General features: G+C 38.4%; 2 long non-coding RNA genes across 8 annotated transcripts; one reads left to right on the forward strand and one right to left on the reverse strand.

Annotated features, from left to right (window-relative positions):
• Positions 1–209: 209 nt before the first annotated feature.
• On the reverse strand, positions 210–6536 carry LOC147752434 (uncharacterized). The gene is made up of 2 exons (XR_015314072.1): positions 6109–6536; positions 210–818 (listed from the first exon to the last, which is right to left on the reverse strand). It is a non-coding gene; the product is annotated as an uncharacterized LOC147752434 (long non-coding RNA).
• Positions 4862–11173, forward strand: LOC111268113 (uncharacterized). 7 transcript variants are annotated; one of them, XR_015314066.1, is made up of 5 exons: positions 4862–5014; positions 8538–8671; positions 9757–9932; positions 10387–10861; positions 11097–11173. It is a non-coding gene; the product is annotated as an uncharacterized LOC111268113 (long non-coding RNA). The 7 variants fall into 7 exon arrangements; XR_002685006.2 differs by having other exon boundaries at positions 4869–5014; positions 9747–9932; positions 10387–11173; XR_002685008.2 differs by having other exon boundaries at positions 4872–5014; positions 10387–11173.
• Positions 11174–15008: the final 3835 nt, after the last annotated feature.

Genomic DNA, 15008 nt, shown 5'->3' on the forward strand with positions numbered 1-15008 from the left:
TGTAGCTGTCAACCTACTTTCAGTTAACTCACTAGGAAGCAACAAGATCAAAGGATCAAGCTTTCTTTCATAAAATTTCTGTCCGGATTACAGATCCTGATATTGGAAATGAAAGACTGGATTTCTCTAAAGTAAAGAGTAATGCGATGGCTGCTAACCTGTCCAGGGAGGGGATAACTTGAACAAGTCAAAGTAAATTATATTTATGATAGTTTTATAGAATGCTCGATTTATTTGAACGAACTTTTGTAGGGTTGACGAGCTGACGTCCAGATGCTAGGTCTAAGATATGAGACAGTAAATAAACCGATAGCGAATAACAGACACAGCAGCATATTGTGTTTAAGTCGCGAGGAACACGAGCGTCTTGAGGCTTCACGAATCCCCAATGTATTGTAGCGTAGAAGATGACCTAGAGCATGCGTTAGGGCCCTTAATCTCATTCTCGTGAGTCCAGCCTCTTAGCCGTTCTGCGCCGTGGCGACAGTTCGTAGATGATCTCCGATCAATGAGGCAGTGTATTTTCTCAAATTTAGAATTTTTCTTTGTTTTCGACGAAGACCCGATTACGCCGGAATTATTTGTGGGGAGACGTTCGATGCATCTCTGTGACATCCGTTCGTAATTTTATGGGCTCGGAAAAGTAACAAAGAAGAAATGCTCGATACGATGCGATTTAGCAATGATACAGGTTATAGATCCTAGGATGCACACCTTCAATAAGCTAGCCTCTGACCGATCGACTGGCTCTTCAAACTTTTCATGATAACTACTGACCATGGGGCGTAGCATGAGCTATACGAAGAACGCTGCAATGCCTAAAATCAAAGGACAATAAATCCTAATGTTACTTACTAATGAATTCAGATCATTATGTCGACACTTGCTCGCTCATACAGATAAAACCGGTCCATCTTAATATATCTTAGTTGCGGTACCCGTTGTTAATTTGTTGAACCTATTTTACAGCTAGGAAAATTATTTAATTCAGTGTAAATATTCGTCTATGCCGTATCATCTAATGATCATATATCTGTAATCGGTAGTCGTCTAACAAATGCGAAGTATTCGAACAAGTATCATTCAGTCCTTGATTTGTCCTTGAGAGCAGTAATAGGGCCATGAGGTGACTCGTATCGATTTACAATAAAACTTGTCCTGCAGTACTGCAATTTCCTAGAAAGCTTTTGCCAAAAGTTAGTATTAATCTGCGCACATCGCTTTTTGACTGTATGATAATCTTATCTCATTGGCATCTTTAGGAAACTATTAAAATTTTATAGGACCGACTCGAAATGCATTTGATGACTTTTTTCATGGACACACAGCGCGCGTGCATAATGAATGTACTCTGCTCACCTCTGGTCATAAATCTTGATAAACATGTCAACCACACTGCTCCTGTCGTGGTTTCTATACAAGTAGTACTAGAAATGGCCACAAATAGGAGGACGCAAATTCTAGGAACTTGTTTTTAAAACAGCGGATAAAGCCGGACTCTTTTTACTAATTGCTAGCCGCTTCACGAACGTATTTGTTCGAAACCGATACCACTGGAGCAAAGCCCGTTTCAAGGACGATATAAATAAATTTGCAACTATGGGGGAACATTGTGCTTGCCGGAAATTAAGCGAAGATCGCCAATGAGTCAATTGCTTCAGGTGCAGCCAACCCGCGCTAAGACTGAAGACTTTTTGTTGCTTGAAGGCGAAGAAAAACACTATTGCCAATTGTGACTCGTGAGATTTTGGCATTAACAAAAACATTTCTGATAAGTACTGTTCGCCTTTAAAGCAATTTATACATATTTGCATCCGGTAGGTAAATGGTCGAGGTACAACTGAGGGAAATCTGAACACGTCATAGGACTAAGCTGAGGACTTAGCAAGATGTTCGAAACTCACTTTTAACACGCGTCCTGACATAGTGAACAAAAATGTACGGAGGACTCGCGCAAGATGCGATATTTCCGAAGAATTCAGTGTGCTCACGCTCATATCTAAATTAAGCGAGGAAGTTGATGTCAAGATTATTGAGAAACTGCAAAAAACTTGATTTGATAAATAAGGCCAACAAGGACAAGGTAAAAATCTATTAATTGAAATACCGGGACGACCATCTTGACGGCCAACTTCGGAAGAACGCCAGCAAGAAAAAAAGTGAATATATCTACTAGAAATATTTTCTATCACAACATTTGTGCATCTGAAGCTTTACGTAAAAACAATATCTGTGAAGTGGGCTTCTTTAACTTGCTTCCTGGTAATTATTCGTCTCACCCAGTTTTTAGCCATTTTTTAGTACATCTAGTCCTGTTTCTGAAATTTATTTTCGGCGGCACAGACTTAAATTCGCGCATTGGTTTGGTGCACCTTTATTTCCTCATACCCTTTTAGATGGAAACTGAGGGGAATTCAATCATATGATCCATTATCTTTTTCCCATATGCTGATGAACTCCGAATAGGCATCACTCTATAGAATGGAGTGAGCGGGAATTTGCATATCGGATTTTCTACGAACGGCAATGCGTCGCGTAAGGGGTGCAGGAATGAAAGTTTCAATTAGCAAAGTCTAAGCTTCTCCGATGAGCGCTGTTCCCGTACAACTCGACCTTCGCTCGGGGAAAGCAATCGGGACCACATTCACTCTTTCCTCTATACTCGCGATCGTCGCTCGCCGCACTCAGTCCATGACATGCTTCGTGTAGGTTAAAACTGTTTGCAGGAACGACCACCCGGACGTGTTTGGAAACACACAATGAATTCATTTGTTGCAACATTTAAGTTAGGACGTTGCATCCTTGATAAGTGAGAAAACCTTCATTACTTACGTTCCAATCCAATCTATAAAAGTATTCGTTGACGTTTAAAGCTAATATCAATACCTAAGTAATGCACTACTAGTAAAAATGTAAGAAATGGGTACTTTGTGTAAGTAATACACCGCAGTACTTCCTGTTGCATTCAACATGTACCTCTTTTGTGGCCACGCTAAGGCTATTGAATTGAGTAAGTTTAAACGTTACTGATTACACCTAGCGAAGTCATTTGGCTCCGATGGTAATTCGCTCACAAAACTTTACCATACCGGAAACGCTCCCACAAACCAACCTGAGAAAGTTTTTGTACATGGAGCCTTTATTTCTACTGATTTTGCTGTACCTACCCTTGCTGAAGATTTATCTGAACCGTATGCACGAAAAGATGCGCCTGAAATAGGCGCATACTGTCCTATATCAGTACTGCAATTCGCTGATCCGCATTTTGGGAGATGATAAGACTAACCAATAATAACCAGCTTATCAGGATACAATCCTAATACCAAAATGGAAAATCAGGCCTGCTTTTGGATTGGTTTACTTATTATAAGTTGTTGAATGGGGAATTGAATGGATGCAGCACAAATTTCATTCGTGGCTCTTCGATGAAAAATTAAAAAAAAAACGATTTCTAAGTACTACCCCGAACAGTATACTAAAGAGATCACTTAGAAACTCTGCTCCGTCAATGAACTTAGGTAATGCAGTTTGAGGACAAACGATAACTTAGCACGAGACCGGTTCTTGGTTTTTCGTTGTAATCCGACTACATGCACGCGTAGGACTCAACTACAAAGTCTTTAATATACTCCTTTTTTTTTTGATGATTTTCAAAATTCTTCTGTATAGATGTTTGTGTACAGCCAAGCTGTAGAAGTGTAAATGTCTCGATGCGATAGACGGTTCTTATGTTATTGCTCATCGTAATGGTCTACATATATACATACTTCCTGTTGTAAGCTCCAATGGCTATTTTATTTATCAAATAAGGATTTAAATTACCAAAGGTTCTTGACCGTCAGGATCGCTGACACATCATGGAGCATTAGAACTAAAAAAAAGAAATCATCAGTATCCAAATTTAGTGAATTGCAACGCTATGGCAAGAATATCTATCCAGATAGGTGTGAAGGGCAGCTTTAACAAGAAGTATTTCTTCTTATTAACAGAATTACACAGAAAAAGTAGTTTGTTTGAGAATTAGAAAGATCGCTTCAGAACTAAGCATGTAAATAATTATATATTTTCAGGCCGAACGCCTTACTAGCTGAAAACTTAGCGTCCTTCATGAAGGCAAATTATGAGATTCAAAAACATCGCTTCAGAAATCTTCGTGTTTCTCGAGCACGATTCAGGCTATTGACCGTGCGCTTGTTTGTATGCTGGAATGTATCATTGTATCTGCATCTCTTCTATGCCGCGATTTCGGCTGCTGTACCCGCAAACGTGATGCACTAATTGGCAAAAAGGGAACCTCGTAAGATCAATGCTTTGTGTTAATTTTATCGCTCAAGTAATATAAAGATTGATATCGGCGCTTGTGTAGTGATTGTTTATCCGAAGTATATTCTCGCTAGTTTACGTTTGTGTTTTTCAGCCTTTCGCTAGCAAGGAAGCGTTTTGGCTTATCTTTTCTCGTTAGTCTAGCATTGTAATATCACTGTATAAAGTCCCTTCAAGTAAAAAAACAATTAAAAAAATAAGCAGCATATATATATATATATATATATGTAGTAGACAATCAAATACGTACATATTCTTTCGCATGTGATCAAGTTCGAAATCAGATAGTGTGCACTTTACATCAGCTAAAAAAATTTAAAAGACTAATTAATACTGAAAGTGAAATAATAGGGATGAACATTTAGTAAATAAATTTTATTTGATGCCATGTAATTAGGCCATCTCTTATCATATCAGAGATTTTCTGAAACTGTATCACGCGATCTTTTAGATTCTTTTACAGAATAGAAATGAACATGCGTTGATAACTCGCGGGCCTTAAATGATGAATGCATGTTAAATAACAACCGCAAACTTGCACACCTACGAGTGTCTCTGTAAAATAAACAACAAATGCTGCTCGGGTGCTGTAGAAACGTGGTACGAGCTGTCAACAAAAGACAGTATGACGCTACGGGCGAAACGAATGGATGTGATGCAACCGGAACATAGAACCCAATTCGGTGTCACCGTAAGTGCTCAGACTCAGCTAGATACTAATAGAGCCCTGCCTTTGGTCTTTGTTATGGCAAAAGTATTGATGCACATTTGCCCATAGGACTAGGAATAAGGGCTCTGCTCAGTAAGTATAATGCATCGCACTGAAACCAGTGAATAGTGCTAATAGTAGTTAGAGAAATCGAAAGCAATTCAAAGTTGCGTATGCTTATTTATCTCTACGCCTGCGCGTGTATTATGTGTAAATATTATAAATACAGGAATGGAAAAGTGATTTATAGTAGTACATACGTTGAAGACATAACTTAGCATATAAAACGACTCATATACCATATGAGTCGGTTCTAAAATTCGGTAATAAAGAAAGAAATGGCCGTATATGCCTGCCCGATCTTCGCAATTCAGTGCTGAAATATTTTGACAATTCCGTAAACATGCAAAGGCAGAATGCCGATTTCACATGATTATTGAAGGGAAACCATATGAAGTCCCATGTCGATGATATGTGTAGCTTCTTCGGTCCATTGACGAATAAATGTATCGCTTCACGTTTTGAAATATCGTCTGCATGTCGTTTTTTATCAGTCATTAAATTTAGTGAAAACAAAATATTACATAAATAAGGACTTTGTATTTAATTAAGCCTACGCTGCTATCCTAAACGTTTGAACGCGCATTAATTTCGAATACCATAATTGCTAAATATATTCACCCGTTTCTGTCGTAGCCTGTCCAAGTTGCATAAATACGAATAAAATAGTCATTACACAATAAATATTAAGTCACAGATTTGATTCTCTCGTGGCCTAACATTAATCTATAATACGTACACATCATAGGGGCAAGATTAGTTCACATAACAGTTCGAATTTTTGGACGAACGGAGAAATTTTGAAATTATTCTAAGTAACCGCTTCGTGTTTATACCGCGTGTTTTGTAAATTGTGCTAACAATGGTAGATGATGGTACATTTTCAAAAAGAGCTTTCTTGTGTGTAATTGTTGTTGACAATCTTCATTTAGTTATTCTGACTAGAATATGCTTAATCTACGAGCATATGGATCACCTATCTATAATATATAAATAGAACAATTATGATAACTTACCAAGCTCCTGTTCAATCATTGTAAGCACCAACCGCGGTGTCGAGCACACATCTGGCAACAGCCAATGACAGATAGGGAACACACGCCCACGACACGCACATACGTATGTATAATGTGGTGCGTAGGCGTCTCCGATCATTAATTACATTCGCTACAATGTCATACGCTGTAATGATTTGTCGTTTCGCTAAAGTCAATCAGCAATGACATCTCACGTGGGCCCTTTTAGCTATTATTATACTCGTTTCTAGTTCCTTGTTTCTGTCTTTTGACGATGTTAATGATCGTAGATTTATTTGATATTCATGATTGTTTTCTTTCTGCTATACCCTACCATTTTGTGGTTATTGAATGATCGAAAGGCCACACGTATTAGGCTGAGACTATCCCAGAAGAATCTGTACAAACTAATCGCAGACACGGTCTACAAACTAGTAAGAAAAAAGTTTGCAAGTCAGTCATTCCAAATAGTATATGTCGCTTGTGATTATATATTTCGAAGAAGGAGCTTGTATGTTACGTGCATGGCAGCGATAACGGTAGACCGTTTACGTGCATAAATTAATTAATGAAAGCCAATATTCGTGTAGGGTTTCAAGTGGCAGTGTAAAACTCTGTGAAGCGTACCGTGATTCACGTACGTCACTCCTAAGACTTTCTTACGATTCTCAAAATATGCTTAGTCCTTAATTATACCCACCAGTATATAATCACCCTTATCGAATTACTTGCTACATTCTATGCTGCATTGGCAACCGTTTCGAATAATTTTATAAAATACTATTAGATTTCCTGCTAATTAACTTCATGTATAAGCTTTTAATGCATAGAGGTCACGTATTTTATCATTCAGCTCTGATCTTTCTACCTGGCTATCCTCCCTGATCGTGTTTACTCAGATAGATGCAAAGACGGCGCGGCAAATATGGCCTTGTCGTCTCATGTAACAGCTCAATAAGCAGGCACTATTACGGTTTACAACTGGAGCAATTTACAGTTTACATGGCAAATGGATGAAAGTGTATATTGTACCGACAAAGTGCATTGTTTTTAAGAAACTTCATGGGTACAGATGCGAAATTCTTTATTTTTCTATATATATATATATATATATATATATATTATAGGTCAAACTGCTTTTGAAATGTGTTTTAAAGTCGTAAGATCCATTTAATAAAGAGCACACAAAAGCTATTAACGTCTTTTGCAGTTGTGGACCTACAAATAAATAATGATGCTTCACGTTCTCAAGACGGTTTTCACCCTCTTCATCATACGCATTTAACTTTAGCAATAATACTACTACTACTACTACTACTACTTTACAGCACAAACTAGAGTAGACTATCATTCGAAGAAAAATACCTATTTCTAATCTTTATATATATATATATATATGGGGTGAAGTATCTATGATGAATGAGATCTATGGTGAATGTGGGCTCTTCTGCACAGTCACTTCTAAAACTGTGCTCAGAATACAGTGGATATTTATACGAAATTTTTCGCATGACCTAGGAGTGTCATTCTTAACAGTTATGTGTATTTGAAATAACCCTAATTAATCCCGATTATAGTTTTAATTCGGTACTTAAAGCGCTAACCCATCTTCTTAAAAATATCCTTTCTTTAATCAGCAAATAACTTTTTAGTAGTAACCATGAGCCCAGCGATGTTGTTACGGGTAAGCTTGGGCAAATGCTCCTCATACGGAAAATTTCAGCGGAATTAAAATTGGGGCCGATCGCAAGCCAAAATTCCCAAAGATGCAAGGGCTCAAAATGAAGAGCTCAAAAAAATGTAGAAGGACGTAACGAGCCTAACGTAGGCTATCCGTCGAAGCTTATCAGGACAGTCAATTCGACTGTTGATATTCTCCTTTATAAAATGACCGTCAATTATTGTATGAAAAATGCTCCTATGGACCATTTTCACGCATTTTTAAGCCTTTTAAAGCTGAAATCTACTAAGGGTCTTTTCGTTTGATTCGAGCAACTCTTCGAATAATATAGACCATCGATTGCGGGCAATGGTCTCAGCGCGGAAAGACTAAATAACGAAATGGCGTTTTTTTGTTTTGTTCTAAGAAAAACTAATTTTTTGTCTGTACCAAGAGTAATGAATGGATGGATGGATGGATGGATGGATGGATGGATGAATACTTGCTGCAATAAACAACCCGCTAAAGTTGGTTCGAATTTAAATATAAAGTCAGTTGTTATTCAGTCGATTTGCATTAGCATCTGAATAAATCTATAAAAGCAGCATAAAAGATGGCGGAGCTTCGACTGATTTCGTCTTCTGTTTTGGCTATGCGATACATTTCTGGGATCATTATAATCAATGAAATGATTACGTTGTTTTTTTGTAGAAGCTATCTTATTCTGTTGCTTATCTTTTAACAGCGAGTATTGCGTTTCGTTTTGCAGCGTCAACTTGAATCTGTAATGATAAGTGGAGATAAGCTGGAAACGAGTATAACCATTGCCCTACATACAACAACGCAAGAGAGTGGCAAATGATGCCATGCAAGACTAACTCAAAGCGGGAATCACGGTGAACGGTGATTGTGTTAAATAAGCGTAATCGTTATGAACGACACTGCTAGAACAACTTCGAAAAGAAGATGGAGCCTTAGTCCGTGACAATAAGTTAGGATTTAGAAGTACATCTATATTGATAGATAGACAGTAGTGTTTCGTATCTTACAATGGGTACTCAGCCTTTAGGTTTCCACTACGAGCACCCGTGATAGTTTAGCGAGTAACGTATTTACCCGCTAATCATATTGAATACTTGAATTATCGTATGCTGCAGCCAATCTTCTCGTCGGGCCATACCGTACGTAAGGCCCGATTCGGAAGCAGCCGAACGAATCTTTCATTAACAATTCAACCGTTCTAATGGCATACTCAAGCGAAATTATGGTAATTTTCAGTGTAGAAAAACAGGACAAAAGGTAGGCTTATAATACCTATACGACGTATGTCCTTCGCTGCTTCCGATTTTATGAAATACCTCCTGGTTTTTGGAATTCATGCGAACGGCGTTGCCAGGTCCACAGCAGTGAACGTTAAGCAATTATTGCTGAAAATTTGTTGACACTGTTCCAATCAAATTAAAAAAGTGAGCTTTTTTTGAAGTCAAGATAGTATCAAGGGATGGGCAGACGAAATTTCCGAAAGCCGGTACCGTAGTCAAGTGCCAAACGTAAAGGTATTGCCGAGTTGACGCAATTAATAATAGGGTTATTTTAATTTAGTGAATTTAAAATTGGATTCTACTGATATTCTGGATGGACACGATCTGACGGTCATAGGCGGTCCATTGTTGATAGTGTTTTAAGTTCGTATTTCACTAAGTAAAAAAACTTGCTCTTCTTCCATGTGCAAGATAATTTGAGCATTGCCAAGCGTTTACCAAGGTCTTAATTATTAATTAACGTTTTAATTTATTCAAACAGCTATTCCTTTGCAGTATATTGGTTAAATTTTAGCTAGTAAGACGCTGCTGACCTTTGGTTTTGAATCTTGGAAAACGATGTTCTCCGATTTAACAAAAAAAAAAAAAAAACCAAAAAACATCATAGTTTTTTTACATAGTATTAAGTAAAAGAATTACTAATGTTATTGATCCAGTACGTTTCAGATAACACTACTCTGCGGGAGCATGACGTTTCCAGTTCCAGAAGTGCTGAAGAGCAGCTTCGAGCTAGATGACTGCGGTCTTCTAGGCAAGTGCGTCCTGTAAAAGGAAAAGTCCTAACATGAAAAACATGCATCATACTTTAGGATATCAAAGAAGAATCGACGATATAGCTGAAGGTATGCACGTAGATGCCGAAATTTGACTCGCTTTAACCGTGATTTTCAGGCTATACTGACATCTGCATGATCATTAAAGTGACCGATCTTTAAAACAAATAAACTGAACGTAGACCTTTGGAATGTCGGATGTAATAATGTTTAGATATGTGAACCTTTGAAAAAAATGCAAACGAACATATGGGTCACTAGTGATAGATTTAGTATAAATAGCCGGCCCATAGAAAGCGTATCGAAACATGTACCCTGTTTGCCCCCATACCCCTCACAATTGCGGGGACAAACGTGCGTAGTAGCAACATCTCGCCTGATTAAGTTTTTGGGTATGTTATCAGATCTAAAAACTGCATCTGTGTTCAATCAGGGTATGGAGAAATTAGATTAGAATTAATATGAAAAATCGTCTCTCGCTTTATAGTCACCTCATGTTTGTGTTTGTATCACTATATGTTAGTATAGAAAAACAATCGGCCGGAAATACTGCTATCGGATGAAGCAAAATTCCTCTCAGAAAGATCATTAAGTGGCACAGTATGACAAACTGAAGATCTAAGTTTACGTCCATGGCATGAGCAAGATCATAATGAGGCACAAGCTAATCGCAAGACTAAGGCAATCCAGCTTAACTAGGTTTAGCGCGGTGGACGAAAGAAAAAAAAGTTTGTATAAACAAAATCTTCAATTAGTAAGCTTCAACTTTATATACACAATTCGGCGAAACCGATTACGTGCCAGCTATTTAATAATAACTATTGACTAACTCGTTTTGAGACTGCGTGTGCCAATCTGATCCTGACCCGGAAGGCTACTCAAGCCCGACAGGATAAGCCCACATCTCAGAAATGTCGATTACAAAGCACGACGTTAATTAGTGCTTAAACCAGTAACAAATTTTCCTTGATGATAATTGTCATACGGAATCAAATACGGTATGTCTAGCACTAGTCAAAGCGTATCCTTTTTTTGCTTTTCCCATCATCGAAAAAAGTCGATTTTGAACCGCAGACAGAAATTCCGACTTTTCGAACATTCTCCCAATAGCTTAATAGCACACCTAACTCTTCATCTAGGCTATACAGTAAGCCTAGTCATCACTGCTGAATATTGATAAACTATGATGAAAAGTAGGACGATCCTTAATAGTTGTTTTGCTTGTACTCTCAGCCGCTAAACCCTGGACCCTGTATGCTCATATTTTGATTCAGAACCTATTCAAATTCCAAATAAAAGCTTTTAAACAATCCCTCTTTGTCTTAAGTTACTATTTGTTAAAAATTGAAATTACTGTTCTAATTTCTGCTGGCAGCTTGCTTAACCCAGCTGATATTTCATTTGAGAAGACGCAGCTGATTACGACGCCGTCATTGACAGTCACTATTCGGCGTTCCAGATACGTCAAAGTAGAGAGCAATATAGTGGTCCAAATGTAAAGATTTCTATTTACAGGAATACAATACTGGGAACAATATTGCGTACCCTATGGAAGCTAGCTTAGTTCGGCTAACACAACGAAGTTTTTTACAGTACGTTATTAAGACATCAGGTTATAATTGTTTTTGCATGCAAAGTATAATTTTGTAGAATTTATAGCCGCTTAAGGAGAAGATTGCATCCTGCGACCCAGACCGAGATAAGAAGATTTGTACGTATAAAGACGAACCTATAATCGACAGTGTATTTCAACCTACCTAAGCTAGTCAGTGCCAGATACTCCTCAGATAAGGATCAGGACATGTTTGTCAATAACTGTAGTTCGGGAGAAACAACCCGTACTAGGGACAGAACCGAGCCCTGAAATGTTCCCTTAGTAACAGCGTTTGAATTAGCCGCGCGAAATTAACTCACCAGAGTCGCATAGTAACTTACGTGCTGAATATCTAATTCGCTTTTTGCTCGCTCTGCCGTAAGTTCAATTCGGTAAATATATACACAGTTATTTGGAACGTCATTGATTACAGTAGTTTACTAGGCAGCGATTTCGTGCGGAGTGATGTTAGTCGTTAACGAGTTAATTCGGTCGTCGACAAACCACCTTATCGAAGCATAATTAGTAAGAAAGCGTAATATACATGATATGGTAATAAGTGAGCAATTATTCGTTTATAAATGGGCCTGAAGACATGATAAAAGTAAACCTGGCACAGGACATTTCTATATCAGGGCAGCTGGCTTCGCCTGCAGTGCATATTTTTTTGGGGAATTTAAATGCTTCAGAAAGATCGGCTGGCGACCAACGAACAAACAAAATTATATCATAAACTTAACGTCTTTTTTCATGGACAAAGAGCGTAGAGTTTTTACGGTTTCGTTAAGTTAGACGTCTGTTGTAGATGGGCTTATCTGATTGCGGAAAGCTTCAAATCTAGTGAGATTATAAAAAGGGTTAATCTGCCATAGTTAGACACAAATTGTCCTTTTCTGCTGATCAGTTTTAGCTTGATGTTTGCCTTTAGGATGCCCTTCATTCATCTTATAAGCCAGATTTCAGTAGGGCTGTGGTCGCATACTGCCTGCTGTACTTATCGTCAAACTCTTATTCCTAGTTGCCGCAAATACCTTTAGTAATATGTCAGATTCTCCATCTAGAAGTTCTCCATCTAGAAATTCACCATATCAACTTATACGACACTGTTCACAACAAACCTCTGATGCGTATGATCAACTTGAACTATAATAAAAAAGTTCGATCGTAATCTGGAACCTGTAGGATCATCCTGCAGTAGACATTTTTGTAGTCCATCCAATTATAGCGTGCGTAATGTACGCTACGGAGAGTTAGTTAAGTGATGATTGTATGTTCGAACGAAGTTATTATGATTATGGAAATAGCTCGAAAAAAAATCGGTCCCCATAATGATCCTCCAAACGGGCTCCTTAATTCTAGCCGTACGCTAGCTATATATGTACTTGATCTTCAGTAGTAGAGCTTGCACTCGGCTCCAGATCAGTTGTAACTGTTGTCAATTACTTGATAAAAAAAAAAAAGTGATAAATAATTTTTTGTGTAAGAAAGATTAGTGGCTAGTGTTCAAAAGAACACTGAACGCCAAATCCCGATTTGTTTCTTCAGCGATCAGTTTTGTCAAAAAGCTTATAACCAATGTTCGGCGATGTCAACTTTCTCTAATGCGATCGTGTATTTTAATGTGAGTAAGTTTAACTTCCAGCTCTAAGATAGGCTCCTGTCATACGCGATTGCCTTATTCGCACCATAAAACACTATTACTATTAAAAATACTGAAAGTTCGGACTAAAAAGCAATTCTCACTATACGATCGCCATTATGAGAAACAAAAGCCATACGGTCGTTCCATCTACAAGTTTTAACACTGTTTATATGTATTTACTTAGGTACCTCTCAACGAAGATAGACGAGGCACTGTCTGCGTTTGGTTGAATACGATTTGCTCAACTGAAAAAAAGTTTGTCTTGTATATTTTTTCCCCAGCGAACCACTGTTCGCCACGTCTGATACATATACACATCCTTATTGGTTTTTGAGTGGCACACACGTTGTGAAGCACGCCATATAACGCGTACGTAGTTATAATGTGACGATCTGAGCTGCTCAGTACCATAGCTCCAGCTTCACAGAGCTCCATATTTAGTTTTGCGCGAGACGTTGCCCTAGGTTTTCGACGACTAGAAATGTCAAGTGATGGAATCCAAGAATACGTTCAACAGAGGCTGTTTTGAGGTGACTTAGTCGACCCAAGATTGACAGAAGAGAGAGAGATCCCTGATGGTGGACAACGCTACCATTGCCCTGGAGTTTATTTCTTGGTGACGTGCGACGGAAAACCCCTATCGTCGGAAAATGTGGCCGGAGATAGGGGAACTCTTTTACATAAATTAGGGGCAATCTTGCGATAAACAACACGTTTTTGGAGGCAATCCGCCACCTCTTCTCAAAGTCCGTCGTCACAGTTCCACAGTTAAATTGAGCTCTACTGAAGCTACATACACCCTAGCTAAAACCTGCTGAACTTGGAAACGGCCACCTTCATAGTTTACAAGGTCGTCAACGAACACGACTATCTTTACGAGGTTTCTGAGGCTGAGGTTATACCTTTGTATCGAACCCATGATTATGAGAAGTGTGCCACGCCATTACTAATACTTATCTCCATTATAAACTTTACAATCTCTTTGAAGGCTCCATCCTCCATTAGCAGTTCCTGGGTGTCGGATATTAAGCACAGTCTTACATGCCATTATGGTTGATCGGTTATATCGAAAGCCGTGTTGCTCGTCCGGGATCATACTGACGGTTTCCAGACACAGAGTTGGTCTCCTTACCAGGGCGGCGAGCAGTTTGTGGCAAGCAGTCTTCTATACAATACCATGTCAAGAGACTGGCTAATGAGGGTTTCTTTTACCTTTAAGAACGATTGGGACTTAAGATATAGGAAGGTATAGTACTAATAATTCGGCGGGATTAAACAGCGTGATTTAGCAAAGGGCCTTCTTTAGATGCCCGTTCTGCCGCTTGATTAAAATGCACATCTAAGCAAGCCGAACGGTGTCTATCATTAAGAAATAAGCTCCAATATGGTCTCTCTCCTCATGACCATCTGCTACGAAGCGAGCGAGATAACAGTAGCGTTCAGCTTCACGAATCAAGTATATTTCTACCTGTCTAAGCTAACTTCGTCGTTGCGAGGTTCAGGTCTCTCTGTACGCAATCTTCAAATGGACTAGTCTTCATCAGCTCGACAAGCTGGTGGTTCGACAGGTACTAAGGACAAAGCAAAACAAAAAAAAAGCTTATTGCATTTAGCAACGTAATAGTGTAATGAAGTATTTTTTTTTTTTAATTCTATCTATTGCTTTTCAAATTCGTAAACACATCCGTTAGTCTCTTTGCTTATTGCCAAATATGTGTATACGCGCCTAAGTAAACAGATCCATAACTCCGACTATGTACTTGTTCGACTCTTTAATTTGGCTAGTACGTGTCACCAGTGAACGGTAGGAAGTGAAGGAATAGCAGTTGAAGGAAACTGTCGGAGCTCTATTTCTATTTAGAACAAAAAGCGCAATAAGCAAAAAAAAAGAAAAGATTTCAAATTAATT

Source organism: Varroa jacobsoni, unplaced genomic scaffold (assembly GCF_002532875.2).
Source record: "Varroa jacobsoni isolate VJ856 unplaced genomic scaffold, vjacob_1.0 scaffold_1258, whole genome shotgun sequence".
Lineage (NCBI taxonomy): Eukaryota > Metazoa > Arthropoda > Arachnida > Mesostigmata > Varroidae > Varroa > Varroa jacobsoni.